We start from the raw sequence: 17,861 nt of genomic DNA, 5'->3' as shown, positions 1-17,861 counted from the left end.
CTAATACTATTCAGAAAGTGTTATTGGTAGATTAGTTTTTGAAATTATTGTACTTGTAATACACACAAAACAATGAACTGATATTGTATTGATTTGATAATTGATATCTACTTGATGCATGAATGACATCATTTACGTAAAGACGCATAAACAAGAAGTCAAAAAGACAATACGTATGGCTGTTTGAAAGGAATATTGACTACCATATGAAGATAGATGATTTAACTTGTAACTTGTTTATTATCATGTTGTTATTATAGTTTATGTTACTCTATATGAAGTGATTGAATTTCTATAAACTATCTCACATAATAATTGAAGACTAGGTTGAGATCCACGCTTTGCATGGGGTGAAAAAGGTATAAAAATCAAATATTCAAAGTAGAGTTGTTCAATCCGGATTTTGATCTGGTATCGGTTCGGTTACGATATTTTAGTTTATAAAAATTAGATATCATATTAAAATCATATCTATTTTGGTTTGGTTTAGTTTATATACTATCGGTTTTTAGTTTATTCAATTTTGGTATGGACTCGGTTCGGTTTTTTGATATTTTGGTTTATAAAAGTTATATATCATATTAAAATCATATCTATTTGGTTTGGTTCTGTTTATATACTGTCGGTTTTTTGTTTATTCAATTTTATACTAAAAAACTTAAACTATATTTATCTTTTATAACCTAGTTTTGGTTTATTTGGTTTATATGGTTTGATTGGTTTATATACTGAACCATATTCATATACCACAGTTTTTAAAATAACATATTTGGTTTATACGATGATACCAAATCAATCCACCTTTTCTATTTTGGTTTGACTTGGTTTTAGTTGTTACGGTTTTTACCGAATTAAACACCCTTAGTTCAAATTAGTAAATCGTAGATAGTTGAAAACATGTTTCTTGTACTAAATTGTACGTAATATAATCAAAAGATTTTTTATTTATTTTATAATTAAACCTAAAATAATTTTCAAAAAATAGATTCATCTTTCAAAGTCCCAAACATAATATATAACTACATGATAACCCGCGCGTATGTGGGGGTGAGTTTTTTATACTTATGTTTGTTCATTAAATAGTTTTAACATTTTGCAACACTAAAATTTTTATCAATTGTAAAATGACGAATACAAATGTTGGTCTCTTAAATGTATCATCGTTGTTGAAAAATTAACGTATTACAAGTCATTTTAATTATTTTTAAGATTTCATATGCACAAAAGAAAGTTAAGTTTTGCAGCTAATACAAATCACCAAAACCAGATAGGCAACATCGATTGTAAAATGACGAAAGGGGATTGGCTTTTCTGCTCTCGATTTGTATACGTTTGACTCTTTATAAGTGATTTTATTTTCTACCTCTATAAAATTGTGGTTTCGTTCTTGTTTATTTTTCACCGATATGAATTTTGTTTCTTTTTTAACTTTTCTATGAATTCAGTGAATTACATAAGTGTCAATTTAAAATGATTGACATCTGTAAAAATCAGTTCCACTTCAGATACATATCTAAGAATCGAATTTTTGAAGAAAATCATCGGCAAACTCTATTCATAGGTTACTGTTCGAATATAATATATCAAGCTGTTATAGAATATAAGTGCATACTCAAAATATAAATGTCTGTCTAGTATATATTCATCAGTTCGGTTTAGAAATCATCTAATTCTAAAACAACAAAACAAACCACTTATTTTATTAACCTAAGCTTTTGAGGTTTAGTTACTTAAGAGTATACCGATAAAAAAATATAAAATACTTTGTCATTCTAGTATATGTACACTATGTATAAACTAAAAACTGTTTGGTTTATTAAATGATAAAAACTGTTTGGTTTATTAAATGATAAACCAAAAAACTTACAATAAATAGTTTAAATTTCTCATTCTTACGATTATAATAGCTAGATAGGGTATTAGGAAAAAACAAATATTACATGAATAATCAAATCACTCATTTTTTTGAACAAACTCAAAAGGAAGTGATTGAAATCTTGTCTATATTCCATAAAAGCTTTTTAAGAATAAAAATCATGACTAAATTATTTAATCTAAATAAAATAATATATATAGTGGTCCCAATATTAAAATCACTTCGATTTGAAGAAGTATATTTCTCGGAGCGTCAGGATCAAATAACATATTAGAAACCACTTATTAAAAAAATAATTTGTATATATAAAAGTATATACCTTCGAGTACGCACATAAATCAAAACCAATACATGTTGTTTATTTACATTCATGTTTTTGGTAAATAAATCAAAACAATCATTTTATTTACTTTATATAATATATAATTAAACTTTAGTGATATTGACATATATATATAGTATATTTTAATAAAAATATTTATTATTAACACTTCCTACTCATATGATTTTATTAACATTTGTATATTTGTTGTAACAAACATTTAAAGTGTTAATCACAAAAAATTTAATGTGAGATTTTTCAATACAATTTTTAAAATTAAAATATTAAGATCTCAATAATTTTTCAGTGAAATTTTAAAATTGACATATTTATATGATTCTATATAGTATGTAATTTAATTTTAATGATATTAATATATATATATATATATATATATATATATGAATAGTTATTAATGAGACTTCATATTCATACGATTTTGTATTTTCTTTGAACAAAAAGAAGTTAAACCATTGGTCAAAAATTTTCAATGTGAGACTTTTACCATTTTAGTAATTTTAGTTGTTTTAAAAAATTAAAAATATAAAATATACGAAAAATATAATTTTTTATTATATGTTTAATGTGATTGTTGAATTTCTTTTAATAATATAAAATTGAGAGGGTACAAAATTGTTATCAAATATTTATTATTAATAATTATTAATTGTTTTATATATGTTAATCGTATTAGGTAATTCTATAGCTTTTAGTTAAGGAAATAATAAAAAGAGATTTTTAATGTGAGAGAGGATACAATAGTATATTTTAATATAAATGTCTATTATTGACATTTTTTACTCACATGATTTTATTAACATTTGTATATTTGTTGTAACAAACATTTAAATTGTTAATCACAAAATTTTTAATGTGAGATTTGTCAATACAAATTTAAAAAATTAAAATATTAAGTTCTCAATAATTATTCAATGGAAATATTGAAATAAAGATAATTATATATTTTTATGTAGTATATAATTAAATTTAAATGATATTAATATATATTTATATAAATATGAATATTTATTAATGAAACTTCATAATCTTACGATTTTGTATCTTCTTTGAACAAGAAAAAATTAAACCATTGGTCAAAAAGTTAAACCAATATGAGACTTTTACTAATTTTGGTAATTTATATTCATTTTAAAAAATTCAAAATATAACATATAAGAAAAAAATATTTTTTTATAATAATATGCTTAATGTGATTATTTATTTTTTTAATAATATAAAATCTCTTATATAATAAATCACAGGTCACCTTACCAATATTACTTTGACACATGTATTCTATTTCATATTTTAAAATTACAAATTATGTTTAAAATAATAAAACCAAAAATATAAAAAGGTGAAAAGTAATACACGTTCATTCGAATAATCTCTCTACATTGGTTCTTCTTATCCACACCTCCACGATCACCATTCACCTCAATCTCTTATAACTACCTTCACCCATCATTTATATATGTGCAATGTCATTCTATGTTCTCTCTTACTCAAATCCACACAACGTTTTACCAAAAAAAAAAAAAATCCACACACCGTTTTTTCTCCAAGGTGAATTGTTACTTGGTGTATCTTCTCATATTTTTTTTTGTTATCAGAGCATTCCAATGGTGCATCAAAATGAGAGAGAACATCAAAAAATGAGGGAAATCCATCTCCAATGGTACATCATTTTGAGGAAAAAAATGAGTATATGAACAGTATTCCCTCAAATTTGAGGGAACACTATTCACAACTTCATTTTGATGTCAAGCTTTTTTTATTTACATAATAGTCTTTTACTTTTTGACAATCTTTATTTTATGCATAAACAAAATATTAACACTAAACATAACTTTATATCAATTATGTATATAATGATTAAAATTCTTAAAATATAATTACCAATAATTAGTTCTTAAAATATAATTTATAATTTATAATTTTATAGATTATAATGTATAATTAAAAGAAAATAAAATAGAAAACAATACCATTGAGATACATAACTAATAAAAAGTTAAGAAAAACACAACAAACTTAATACACCATTTAACAACTCTAAACATAAGACAAACTACCCGATTCCAAAACAATTTAAGTCGTTTTAGACAAATCAAGGATAAAAAAAAAAGCTCATTTCTCTCTTCGAAATGCATTGATTGATCATTTGTGGGAAAAATATAGTAATAGTATTGTTTAAGTAAAATTGTTTTATTACTTTGTATCTTGTTATGTACTTTTATTAAAGTAATAAATATTAGTTTTTTATAAGTTAAAGTTTGGTTAAATTGTAGAATTTAAAAATAAGAGTATAATCTAAAATTTTATAAAATAAAAGGTGTTATTTGCAATAAATAAGAGGTTGAAAAATGAATATAATAAAAATTGAAGGGGAAAATGAGGGAAACCATTGGAACAAATCACAAACTCGTTTTGAGTTTACTTCATTTTGAGGGAAAAAATGAGGAAAACCGTTGAAGATGGTCTTATTGTTCAATCCCTTTAGTTCTCACTCTTTTCTTTACTTAATTGGACTACCGCATTTGTATATCAAGCTTCACTCGCATGCAAGGTTTGTCTTGAAAGGACTAATCAGGTTTGTAATGTATCTCTTTTTTTCCAAATATGAAAAATCTGAGACGTAGAGTGAAATAAAATGTTTTTGTGTAAATGTCAGGGCTGGCTTAGATAGGGGGGCCAGCGATGCGACTGCTCCGGACCCAATCCGTTGTCTCCCTATATCTTAATAGACAAGGATCCGATTTTTTTAAAAAATACATGTATTTTTATATTAAAAATAAGAAAAGAGGCCTAGAATTTTTTATATGAAAATAATTTTTTTATTTCCATAGATTTATTTTTAAAAACATTTCTAGTATTTTGAAAAAATATATATATTTATCAGATTTTTTAAAGAAAAATAATAATTTAAAAATAAAAAAAAATAATTTGCCCAGGTCCCATGACACCATTGAGCTAACCCCGGTAAATGTGCACCCAATAAAAACTGAAGGCAAGAAGACAAGACAAACTCGTTTTGACAAGAAAGAAACATTATTAGGTCAACATATAATCCAGCAAAAGAAAAGCCAAAACAAAACAAATTAGTTTATCTGCAGTAAATGGAATACAAGAATAGAACCGTCCATAAACTGAAAACAAGTGGTATCTTAGTTATTCTCCAATTCTCTTTTAATGCTTTTTAAAAAAAAATATTTTATTTTTGTAGCTTTTACATGCTTAAGGAAATTCAATTGGTTAATAAATAATGTGATGTAACTTGGTATTTACAAATCTATGTGTTAGTCTGAGTGTTACGTAAATATTTTTTTCTTCTTGAAATATAGAGCATATCGAGTCTATTATATATAAACTGAATATTCTAAATATATTTTTCCATTGTTTTTATTTTTTCATTATATCAAATCTAAGGAGATTTCTATTTTAAAGAAGAATTATTTACAAAAAAATACAAATTAAATTGAATAGATAAATCATAATATTTTAACTACATTTCTGAATGTTCATATATTTTCTGGAAAAAATCATAATAATTATTTGAAGTCTTCAGTCTCTTTGTCTGAATACAACAATTATTAAATTTAGATGCCGGTGTGTGACTAATATAATATTTAATTTTGATTAAAACACAATGAAACAACATTAGAATCTTATGAGAAAAGACAATTTAAATGCAAGCAGATTTGTGACTAAATAATAGGAATTTATTTTTTAATGTTAATAATCATTATAGTTTTATTTATAATTTTTTTGGAAAGTAGAATCAACTGGCCCGTGCTTGAAGCACATGAGATAATATTAGTTAAACATAAAAGAAATGATACAAAAATTGTTATCAAATATTTATTATTCATAATCATTAATTGTCATATATATGTTAATTACATTAGGTAATTCTGTAGCTTTTATTTAAAAAAATAATCGAGAATATTCTTTTGTACACTACTAATCAATTTGATAGTTAGTTTAATAAAAATTATAATATGTATTTATGCGTACCAACTTATTTTTTCTAAGGATTCTAAAAATTATCTTAGTGATGTCATGTGGCTACGAAAACATCTTGTAATACTATAGGATTAATATATAGAAGATGTTAGATATAGTTTATTCAAAGACTTAATATCTTTGGAATATATATTTTCATATTTGCCATAAATATATATATATATATATATATATTTTTCTATATGTTAAGATATACATATTTATAACTATATATATATTTGTAATCACATATACTTTGGCACAAATACAGTAAGTAATATATTTTTTATTTAATACAAATGAATTGTATCTAACAATAGTAAAATGGGAATATCCTCCACTCTAAAGCTATCCACGTCACTATAAAAAATCAACCAATAGTGAAGCTTCGTTTTGCCACATCAGACCATCTTAGAAGTTATAATTGGACCACACTCATGTGGGCTGATAAAAATCAAAGTGGCCCATTTTAAACCATTATTTCCTTTTGAGCCCGAAGTTAGCTGCAGACAATGTTCTCCGACTCTTCCACTCAATCATCATCGTTTTCAATTCCTGAAACTCACCGTTACTGTGAAGTCGTCAAGCCTCACTTTTAATCATTGAATTATGTTCTTTACTTCTCTCTTCATGAGAGATGAGATATGCAGTGATTAGTTCAGTAGTCGCAAGGTTAAAACTCTCCAAATTCTCCCTTCTCACACTATAAATAACAGGAGTCACTCTCTCAACCACTACACTCCAAACACCGTTGATATTATTCATCACCTCCACTGCACATAGATTGACGATACCTACCACCACCGTCTCTCCCAATCCGAGTAGAACCTCAGTGAATAATAGTTCCAAAGAGCCTTGACTTGGTCTTGCGATGCTGTTGATAAATGACGAGGTATACAAACTACCTACTATAATCATTTTCAATAATTGTATCTCATACTGTACAAACCAAATTGTTTAGATGTTCCAGAATTGAATCTTAAGAGATTCTGATTGCATTTATCTCTTATGGAATCCCAATCACTCACTGTTACCATTTCGGAACATTTTGAGCAGCTTCAACTGCCCCACGAGGACCCCTGATTCTCCACATGTAGGTATTATCTTCTCTTCTTCTTGCTAAAATTTTGAGATTTTAGCTGTTTACTCATGTCTAGCTGCTACTAAATATTTACTTTCTGTTTCGAACCTAAAATGCCGTTGTTTTTCTTTCTATCAGGAGCTGATGCAATTCTCCACTCAAGAAAGTGACATAGCAGCTGCTGCAAATGAAGCTCTTAAAAGGTTCAGAGACGAAAGCAGGAAACGGTTTTGTTCTGGTGGACATGGAATCCAGCTACCTCACAGTTGAGTTATTCAGAAAACTGCACCTTGAACCCAAGAAAGAGAAACCAAACCCGAGAAATGCCCCATCACAAAACGTAGACATCTACTCCGATAATCACTTCAGGTAGCTTGGTTCGTGTCTCTGCATTCCCTTATTACGAATGATACATATCGAATGTGACTTGCCTATAAATTAATTATTTCAGGATCCAACGTAAGTGCCTACATAAACATGCTCTTTGACTCACTGAGAAACTCTCTTCCCAAAACTGTTATTTACTACCAAGTTAGAGAAGCTATGATATCCCTCAACTTCTTCTACACTCATGTCGACAGGAAAGAGGTAAAAAATATTATTACCCTTTCATATTGAAGATGGAAAGAACTTTCTACTGATTCAATAAAATAAATGGTGCAGAAGGAGAAGTCGGGGACGATGTTGGACGAAGACAAACAGCTCATGGAACAAAGAGAAACCTAATCCAAACGGCTCGATCTTTACAAACGAGCTTGAGGTGTATCGATCCTGTGCCTTAGAGATCTAATGGGTTCTAAGCTGGCAGCACTCTCATCTCTCCATTCTTAACACAAAGAACGAAGAGCAAGTTTGTTGTGACTCCTCCAGCTAATGTCACAGAGACTCTTCTTAGTAAGAACCCCATACTATGCTCTAAAAGTCAATCTTTACCATAACATTAATGCATTGTGGCTTGATGAAGGTACTTTCCTGCAGAGGAGATCCCGGTTCAGTACGGTGGTAACGAAAAAGATGATGATACCAAATTCTCCAACGAAGCTGATTCTCCAACGAAGCTGTTTCTGAAGTTGTCGTTAACCTGGGTCATCTGTAAACATAGAGATCCCAGCTTCTGAGGTAATAATTTATAAAACAAACTCCTTTCTATGTTCGGGAGTTGTAAAAGATCTATAGCAATGTTTTTGTTTAGTCCTTTTATTTTTAAATCAGCGTTTATTTCCAGATTGTTGAAGACTTAATTTTTTTTGCATGGGTTCACTGATAAACCCGAAACAGTTGCCAATAAATTCCCTCTAGAGACAATTGTGCTAAGTGTTATCATTAATCTTTTTTTGGACAAATTTACCATTCATCTTTTAATCACTAATCAATTCTTAAGCTTGAGACTAGAAATTTGTTTCTTTCTTTAATACATGAACAAGGTGAAACCAAAGCCTCTGAAGATGATACTCAATCTTCAAAAGTATTTGTCAAATTAATTACCGGGCTAAATGACATGGGAAGGGGAGTCTAAATAATTTAGCAACGTGTGTCCCTGAGCTTTGGCTGTTTCTATCCATTGAATACACGGTGGAATGATGTTATTCTTGCTGCCTTTCTGGGGCACATGGCAACCATTGCAGCCTTTTTTTAATTTAGATTTCTAATAACTATCCGCTAAGTTTCGTGACTTTTAAGCTTTTAGTTCTCTCTCTCTCCTGAGTTATTCCTGATGTCTGGAAAAATCTCAGAAGAAGAAGATATTGTTTGGGGACAAAGTGATCTTTGCACAAAAAGATAGAAAGATTAAATGTTTCTGAAGATTTTCAAGACCATATACGCATAAAGTTTATATATCAAAATCCAAGTTGGGAACCTTTTTTAAATTATTTGACTAATAAATTATCTAAGATACATAAAGAACTTAGAAAGACAATTGCACCAAATTTTAGTAAAAAAAACATAAAAAACATAGGAAGACAATGTGTGAGAATTGCCCGCTGTCGAAAGTATTTCATCTTACACCATATATTGGAAACTAATTAGTGTCAATTTGTTCCAATGGATTACATTTTTCAAATAATTCGTATGTTCTTTTTGTAACATGGTACGATGAATAACTGGACTCAAAACAACATATGTAGTTAGTCTAAAATTAAACACGAAAATTGGTAGTAATTACGATGTTTGAAAGTTTGAACACATTTCATTGGTAACAGTGACGATGAAAAGAGTGTAAAATGGAGACTCAAACACATCATGGAGAGTTGTTTAAAGATTTAGACTTAGACCACTTCTTCAAATTACATTCATTCAACAACAATCTTGATAAGTAATTTAAAATTTGTGAATATTAAACTAAATCCTCACCATATATAAATTTTTTAAAAACACCAGATTATAACTTTAAAATGAACTAGATCTCGATCTGTGTAACCGCGCGAGTTTTTGTTTTCATTTATTTTTATATAAATATTTTTTTTCAATTCTAAATTGGTATATATTATAATATATATGTATCTATCAATTTTTAAAACATAATAAATTTATGGTATATTTTTTCCAAATTAACCATATAAAGAATCGTACATAAGAAACTAACATATAAGCTTTCGCATAGTAATTTTCTGTTTTGGTCATAGTTTATGATAAACATATATATATCATAAGTAGTTTGTTTGTTTTGGTGATAGTTTATGATATTTATATTTCTATTTTATTGTTAATGTATTTCTTCTATTTATTTATAAGTAAAATGTATAAAAATAGTTTTTTAGGTTAGATGGTTAAATATCTTAATTTTGTTTGTGGTAAAAATGTAAAGAAATATCTTAAACTATAATATTATTAATATAATTAGTTAATATAATTCGATAATCACATCGTTTTTTTTTAACAAAAACAAACCATTTGGATTGATAAAACTTTTAACCAAATGGTTTGGAAATATATTTTGGTTTGGTTTAGATTGGTTTGTGTTTAGTTGGGTCGGTTCGGTTTGGTTTGGTTCAATTTTTTTGCCCACCCTATTATTGGCCCATTTATAAGATATATAATGTTTTAATAGATAAGATTTATATATTGTTGTAAAGGCTTATTTAAATTTTTATGTGTTTGAATTACATTACATATAAATTTATATTTTAATAATATACCTTCAATTGTAACTTATTAAAAACAATTATCAATGTTTTTTTTGTTTAAAATTCATTAGTTCATTTGATCATATGTTCTAATAACTAATACTAAATGCTTAAAGATTAGTGTATATGAATTTTTTTAAATTCTTAAAACTATCAAATTAAATTATCAAATTAAATTGTTTATTATTTAAAAATTAAATTAAAAAATACATGTAAATTTAATCTTGATAATAAGATGTTAAATATAAAATAATTTTAAATTTTAAGAAAATATATGTTACTTCTCTAATAATTAAGTAGAAATCCAATAAGATATATATATAATAATAAGAAACAAAAATACATGTGATGGATTCAAACAATTAATTTAATAGAAAAAAAATGTAAACAGAAAAATTATTGGATTTGAAAAAATAATATAAACATTTGATATATATATATACTAGGACCGGCCTGGGCTACGCCCGGGTTTTTGTTTAAATTTAAATTTTGATTATATATTTAGTATGTTTATTTTAATATATAAATTTTATAATTTATCATAAACATATAAGTAGCTATCGACAAATATAAAATAATTTTAAATTATTCAATCTTTTTGTCTTACGCTATTCAGAAAATTGTGTATCCATTTTTTTGTTATTCAAAATTATATATAAAGTGAAGAGCTGAATGATCAAAAATTAATTAAATTTTAGTTATGGTGTTTAATTGGTTAAATTGTTTTAATGTTTCAATTCACTTAAAACTATTTATTACATTTTTTCCAATTAGTCTCTAAGTAATTTAATGGACTATCTCCTTAAATTTACAACCAATAATATATTTTTTAAAAGAATATTTAAATTTTTCAAAAATTTATGATTATATAACACCAACAAAATTTACTTAACCCGATTTGCTTAACTAATTGATTTAGTTAATGAATTAGTTACATTTTGACTGAAACTTTTTCAATGAGAAAAAAAATGAGTAGAAGCATTTTATGTTTTTTTATAAAACTGTAATGACCTGGTTTGCTTAACCAATTAGTTTAGTTAATGAATTAGTTAACATTTAAACCAAAGCATTTCTCTGGTTTTTTAACTGTGTGTATAAGTGTTCCTACATATCTAATTATTTATCTTTTGGTCAAAACATAGCTAATTATTTAATACCTTTTTCGATCAAAATAACATAGTGATTTGATAAAAAAAATAGCGATTAGTGTAAGGCTATTGTATGTTTTTATTTCAAAATGTACTAACGTAAATGCATGGTGCCTAGAATCGGTCCCGCGCGTATGGATGTAATGTATTTTTTGTTTGAATTCTTTTCTTTTGTATGCAATTTTTATTTGCTTTTTGGATTTGTATTCGGATGTTTTGATTGTTACTATATATTTGCGAATGTTTCCAATTTGGTGTCTTTTTTCTTAAGTTACATTGAAATACCAATATTACATATTTCTTGGCATGAAGTTCATTCTTGCTTGTGTTTTTTTTTACTAAAGCTTGTGTTTTGTTGGTATTACATTTCTATAGTTGTTTTTATGGTTCTTGGTCTTTAATATTCGTTGTGTTAATAGTCCTGATCTTTTATGGGTATTGTAAATGTCAAGTGCATTCTAGCTTGTATTTTGTTGGTATTGCTTTTTTATAGTATTTTCTGGTTCTTGGTCTTTAATATTTGTTGTGTTAATAGTCCTGATCTTTTATGGGTATTGTAAATTTTGTTTAGTTAGATTTTTCATTTTGTTGGTTTAAAATTTAAGGGATTAAATTATGATAATTGTCTAGTATATGCATGTACTAGTGGCATTCCGGCGCTACGCGCCGGGTTCGTATGTTTTATTCTTTAATAAGTTCAAAATTGTTTTTTTGTTCCATTTGATATTGGTTAGTGATAGTAGTATATTACTTTGTTTTAAAGTTGCTTAGATCAAAAAGAAACAACATGTGTGGTTTTCATATATCGATTCAATAAAAATAGAGTAAATATAGTTGAACTTAAAACATAAAGTAAAGTAGATGTTCCAAAAAGGAAAACATGTAAATATATGTGTTTGTTTTATGATTATCTTATGTGAATGAAGATAATAATTTTGCCATCCTCCTAAAGCAATAACAATCCTTGCATGTTTTGCTCATATCATGGATGTGGCAATTTGTTAGGATCTTCATTGTAGACGCATTGGTTAAACACTTTGCCTTCAAATGATTTTAAATCTAGTAAGTGAATTCTTAATCATGGTCCAACATTGTTCGAACTTGGGCTGATCATTTTCACATGATAGCTTATCCATATATTCTTTCCTTTTTCGAAACAACGAAAGGAAAGAATATTAATGGTTTACATCTTTAGTGTACTGTTGTTTATAGTTTACATCTTCAAATTGTTGAAGATGGTTGAGTCCTTTGATAAATTTTGTGGTGGTAGAAATATTTATTTAACCCCTAGATGTATTGGTAAGTTATTTTGTATAGTAGTACTCAGCTTTATGGTGGTGCCAGTTCTTGAGAAAAGAGTTTATCTGATGGGCATTGTGGTTTGGTCTTTGAAGTTAAGCTATATTGTTTTAATAACATGTCATTGTGTGCATACTATGAAATATAAATTCGGCTGAGGGGCCCGCCATCACGAGTTCGAGTCCCAGCCACAGCGGATTTAACATGGTTTCCGTTTGGCCTCCAGGATCTTCCTCGCCAGTTCCGGTTGGACGCGGTGGGACAGTCGGACTAAGTGAGAGGTCCGGGTACCTGGATTATCAAAAAAAAAAAAAAAAAAAAAAATATATATATATATATATATATATATATAAATTGGTTGAGGAAGAAGATTTATCAACATATTAATGGAAGTAGACAGATAATACTTTTTATTAGTTATTTAGTAAACATGATGGCTTATTAAAGTTTCAAATTTCATAAGCATAACAAAATAATAACATAAAAATATATCCGACTGAAAAATTATTGGCTGATCGCTTGAGGTGGTGGAGTTCTTAACGTTATTGTAATAGAAGTATTCTTTAAGCTCTTCTATGTAGTGTGTTTTCTCTATTATCAGTTTCAGCGTGTGTTTTTCTTTTCTTTTTATAAATGTGCGAATATCAATAAGAATTAAACCGGTGTTACATGTACAAAGAGTAGCATTGAGACCATTTGTTGCCAAAACAGAAAGTTAAAAAACAACGAAAGGGTGTAGATGATGGTGACTTATAGAAAGTTACCAATAATTCTCTATGAGTGCCTTAACCAATTCTGCATAAGGTTCAATGTGTACTTGTTTCTAACATCATCATCATAATTACCTAATAAAGCTCCAAAATCTTCTTCATCTGCTGACCAAAACTCTCTCATTAAAAACTTCCGACTGTTTTGCGTGTTAATTCACATTAGATTCTTTGTCAGAGATCGTATATGTGCTAAAGTTAGCTTGACTAATACGTTCAAATCATCTTTGCTCTTCTTTTGAGAAGATTACTAATTACAAAAAGTTAAATATGTTTAAAGTAAATTATTAATCATAGCTTGAGGACATGATACATCATGAAGTTAACATTGCTAAAAGGCTTGAAAGTCATGTTTGATTCAAATAGGCTTAGTAATAAAAAAAAATGCAGATTTAAAGGGCTCAAATAATAGCTCGACATTCATCTTCAAACTGTGTATTATCACTGGAGCTATCAAGTAAATTTATAGAGGGCATCCATGAACCTGTGCTTCAAATTTATCAGTAAGGAAAGAACTATTGGTCTTTCGATATATTTTTTTGAATTTACCAAGTTAGACCATAATTATATTTTTTTTTTTAAAATCTACAGACTCACGATTTTTATTACTCTTGAATACTACAAAAAAAAAATATTCTGGTTTGAGTGGTTTTTATTCAAATTTAAAAGGTATTAAAAAAAAATTTCTTGGTAAAATTTAATTTCTCTTTTTAGGGTTTATGTCCACAATTCAATTCCTAAACGATATTTCAATTAATGAATGTCCTATCTCAGAAATGGGCCTTCTTCTTTTTTGAGAAAGAATTATTGAGGGTAGAGCAATAGCGATCAAAGCTTTCATCATTTTGAAAGATGCCCATGGGGTTTTTTTTGTTACTTATAGATTCATCAAAGTAATCACACAGTTAGATATTTGATAGATTTATTCCTAATTTGTTACTTTTTTCGTGTTTGTAGAGACTTCTTCGAGATCATCAAAGTTGTCTAAATCTTCTTTCTACTTAGATGTTTTGATGCTTTGAATTCACTTGCATGAGTGAGTACATAACCTTAGTTCAGTTCAGTTGAAATTATGTGATTGCTTGCAAATAATAGAAGTATTTCAACACCAAAAGATTAAAGATCTCTACATAGAAGTATTTGAAAAACCTGACACCACCCTTCTCTATATTTTGATTTCTTTGTTAGAAACCAGGCATGTTTCCACATTTCATACTCTTTTAAAGCTTCTTCTGCTTCACCTTCTGAGCTTCCAGAGCCCAAAGCTAGAGACACGTCCCTGCAGCATATAATAAAGATGAGTGTCTTAGTTGAGGGTCAGAGAAGAAAATATTTACGCAGAGAAATGACACGTTGCAAAAGAATATAAACATACCTTCCTAGAAGGAATTTAAACCACTGCACTGAAAGTAGTTTATTTGTTATTCTTTCTTTAAATCATCTGCATATGCTTTCCGTTGTATAGATTCAAGCATTACGTAGAGGCCAGCTAGGTAGATCAGAGAGGGGGAACTTAATGCATCAAGACAAATTTATGGTACGCGATATCAATCATTACTTCATATGGGTTCTGAAGTTTCGTAATTGCTTCGGCTGCTCTCTCTCTCTCGCTTCCAATATTGTTGTATGGATGGCCCATCATCGCCTACAATATCATTCATAATGCTTGTATCAAGAAAGTAACAAAATCAGGGAAACATTCACTTCAGAGAAAGAAATAAACATCATTACCATTTTCCTACATTCTCGCCTCAAATAAGCCATGGCCATAGTATGGCAACTGAGCCCAAACCTGAGTAGTGGACAGCACAACTGAGCAACCAAGAAACATCATCCAACAGAATTATGTGCAATGCGACACGTGAAATCTAGGTGCTTGTTGATAAAATATATCAGAACGATGAGGAATGCTTCTTCGAGAAACATATTGAAGTTAACAAAAGACCTTTATTAAAAGCAAAACTCTGGAGAAAACAAACTAAAAGACATGAAAATTTCAAAGTGTACTTAGAGTTTACTAAAAGTATATAGTTTTGCAATGCGAATATCTTCCTGTAAAGATGATATTCCAATGTGATCCTGCAATATTTTACAGTAGAAAACGCTTTTACCTTTGATCAGAATTTGTTTCTTTGATTTTTCCACGTCTGCTTTCCATCCTCGTCCTCCTTTCTTTTTTATGGCGAGTACGTCTCCTCATTTTCGTATCAACATATTTGAGCCTGTTAAAAGACAAGAAAAAGAACAAAATAATGAAAGTGAGAAAGTATCATAAAAAACATTTGGAAAAGGAAAACACACAGAGGTCAGAGGAGGCAGTGTGTCTTCAAGAGATGAATCAAGGAGATAACAATAAGCATTCCTCACAAAACCATATGTGTTCATAGAAGTTGTGTAAGAGATCTCTACGGAAACTTTAGTTTCTCTATGCTTTTCATTTCACATTCAAGACCTTGTTTGCAATCTTGCATCTCTCTCTGTGCTGGATCATAAGTGCACAAAATCACGCTTTCTGCGAATATATCTGATATTTTTTTTTTCATGTTTCATTTTATAGAAGAGACAAAACAACTCTCTAATCTCAGTACGCATCAAAGATATTTTACCATGAAATCCTCAGAGAGTTCAGAGGAGAGAACTTCAATAAGATATTTTCCGAAAATCTCTTTTAGCTTGTCGTGATTCTCTTTCTTTGGCTCTCAATGTTTGTTTCTGAAACGATTACAATAGCCTTCTCATCTTTTCCCTGTCCTACAAAACCCAAAAACAAAATTCCAATTTCAAGAATAATAAATGAGAAAAAGACAAAAATAACACTAAACCAAGTTTATGTTCCCAAACTAGCACTCAAGTTCAAAAGTCACAAAAATAGCACTTAATGTTTTAACAAAAGTCACAAACTTAGGGTTTAGAGTTAAAGGGTGGAGTTTATGATTTAGGGTTTAGGGTTTAGATTTTAGGGTTTAGGGTTTAGATTTTAGGGTTTAGGGTTTACAGTTTATGGTTTAGGGTTTATGGTTTAGGGTTTAGGGTTTAGAGTTTAGGGTTTAGAGTTGAGAAATGAGGTTTTGGGGATAAGATTTCAAATTTTGAAAAATAAAAAAAATTAAAATTTTCAAAGGATAAATGCTATTTTGGTCATTTTAGTTTTTAAATGCTATTTTTGTGATATAAACTTAGTGTTCTTTTGGAGATTTGCCCATAATAAATCAAATAAGATTTTTTATTAGTACCACAAAGCTAATTACAGGTTCGAAGAAGGTAGAGGAAGAGGAATCAAATATAACGTAGACGGGGGAAGGTGGGTTGTAGAAATTGACGGAGATATGTTACGACGTGGGTCTCTAACTGGCGGTGGAGGTAACGGTTTGGGAGAAGACAAAGATAGTGATCGTGGCGTAGTAGAGTTGTAGGGCTACGAAGGCCCAAATTAAAATAAGAAGCCCACGAAGAAACCCACAAAAGGTTAAGTGATGAAGCGATTTAGGTACGTCACCAAAATTTAGTTTCGTTGAATTAGTTTAGATGACACGTGTCCAAATTTGCTCCTTGGTGATTGCTGATATGGCAGAAGGAGGTGAGAGAAAACTCCCCTTTATATATATAGACTAGGATCGGCCCGCCCTACGGACGGGATATAATTTACGTATGATGTATATGTCTATATTATTGTATATTTTCTTTGTATATGTTTTATATTAGGATTTGAAAAAATGTATAATAATGTTTATGGTTGTTAAGATGTTTGGGCATGGAAAAAATACGTTTTAGCTCTTATTGGTAGTGTCTTAGATTTGCTTTGGAACTAATATGTGTTAGTGTTGTTTGCTTTACAAAATGATCTGTGCGAGGAAATGATTACCGAAGGTCAACCGCATGAAAAATTAGATGTGGTGTGAGTAAGGTTGTAGGCTTTCGAATTAATGCGTTAATTTTGTTTAATCCTTACATAATAGTAGAAAAAAATCAATAAATTTTAAATAACTAAATAGGGGTAAACTGAACATTTAACATTTTTCTTAATTAGTGTGAAAAAATTAGAACGACATCTAATCTGAAAAAAAGTTGAATATTATATAATACTGGTGTAGTTTTTTATGTGTGAGTACAGTTTCAATTAGAAAAAAATGGTCTGCTAATATATTATAACAACTCCGTGAGCTTTCATTTTGTGGTTGTTTAATTGTTTTGTTAAAATAATTTAGTTTAATGGCTAACTGTTAATATTTTTAATGGAG

At 28.5% G+C, this 17,861-nt stretch overlaps 1 long non-coding RNA gene across 1 annotated transcript; it reads right to left on the bottom strand.

Annotated features, from left to right (window-relative positions):
• Nucleotides 1-14,678: 14,678 nt before the first annotated feature.
• Nucleotides 14,679-16,363, bottom strand: LOC106422474. Its single transcript, XR_007323878.1, has 3 exons — nucleotides 15,735-16,363; nucleotides 14,999-15,415; nucleotides 14,679-14,902 (listed from the first exon to the last, which is right to left on the bottom strand). It is a non-coding gene; the product is annotated as an uncharacterized LOC106422474 (long non-coding RNA).
• Between the last annotated feature and the right edge of the window lie 1,498 nt (nucleotides 16,364-17,861).

The sequence above is a fragment of the Brassica napus genome, chromosome C5 (assembly GCF_020379485.1).
Source record: "Brassica napus cultivar Da-Ae chromosome C5, Da-Ae, whole genome shotgun sequence".
In the NCBI taxonomy this organism is placed as follows: Eukaryota; Viridiplantae; Streptophyta; class Magnoliopsida; order Brassicales; family Brassicaceae; genus Brassica; species Brassica napus.
The sequence above is the reverse complement of the archived record's forward strand: the minus strand, read 5'-3'. Positions and strand labels throughout refer to the sequence as shown.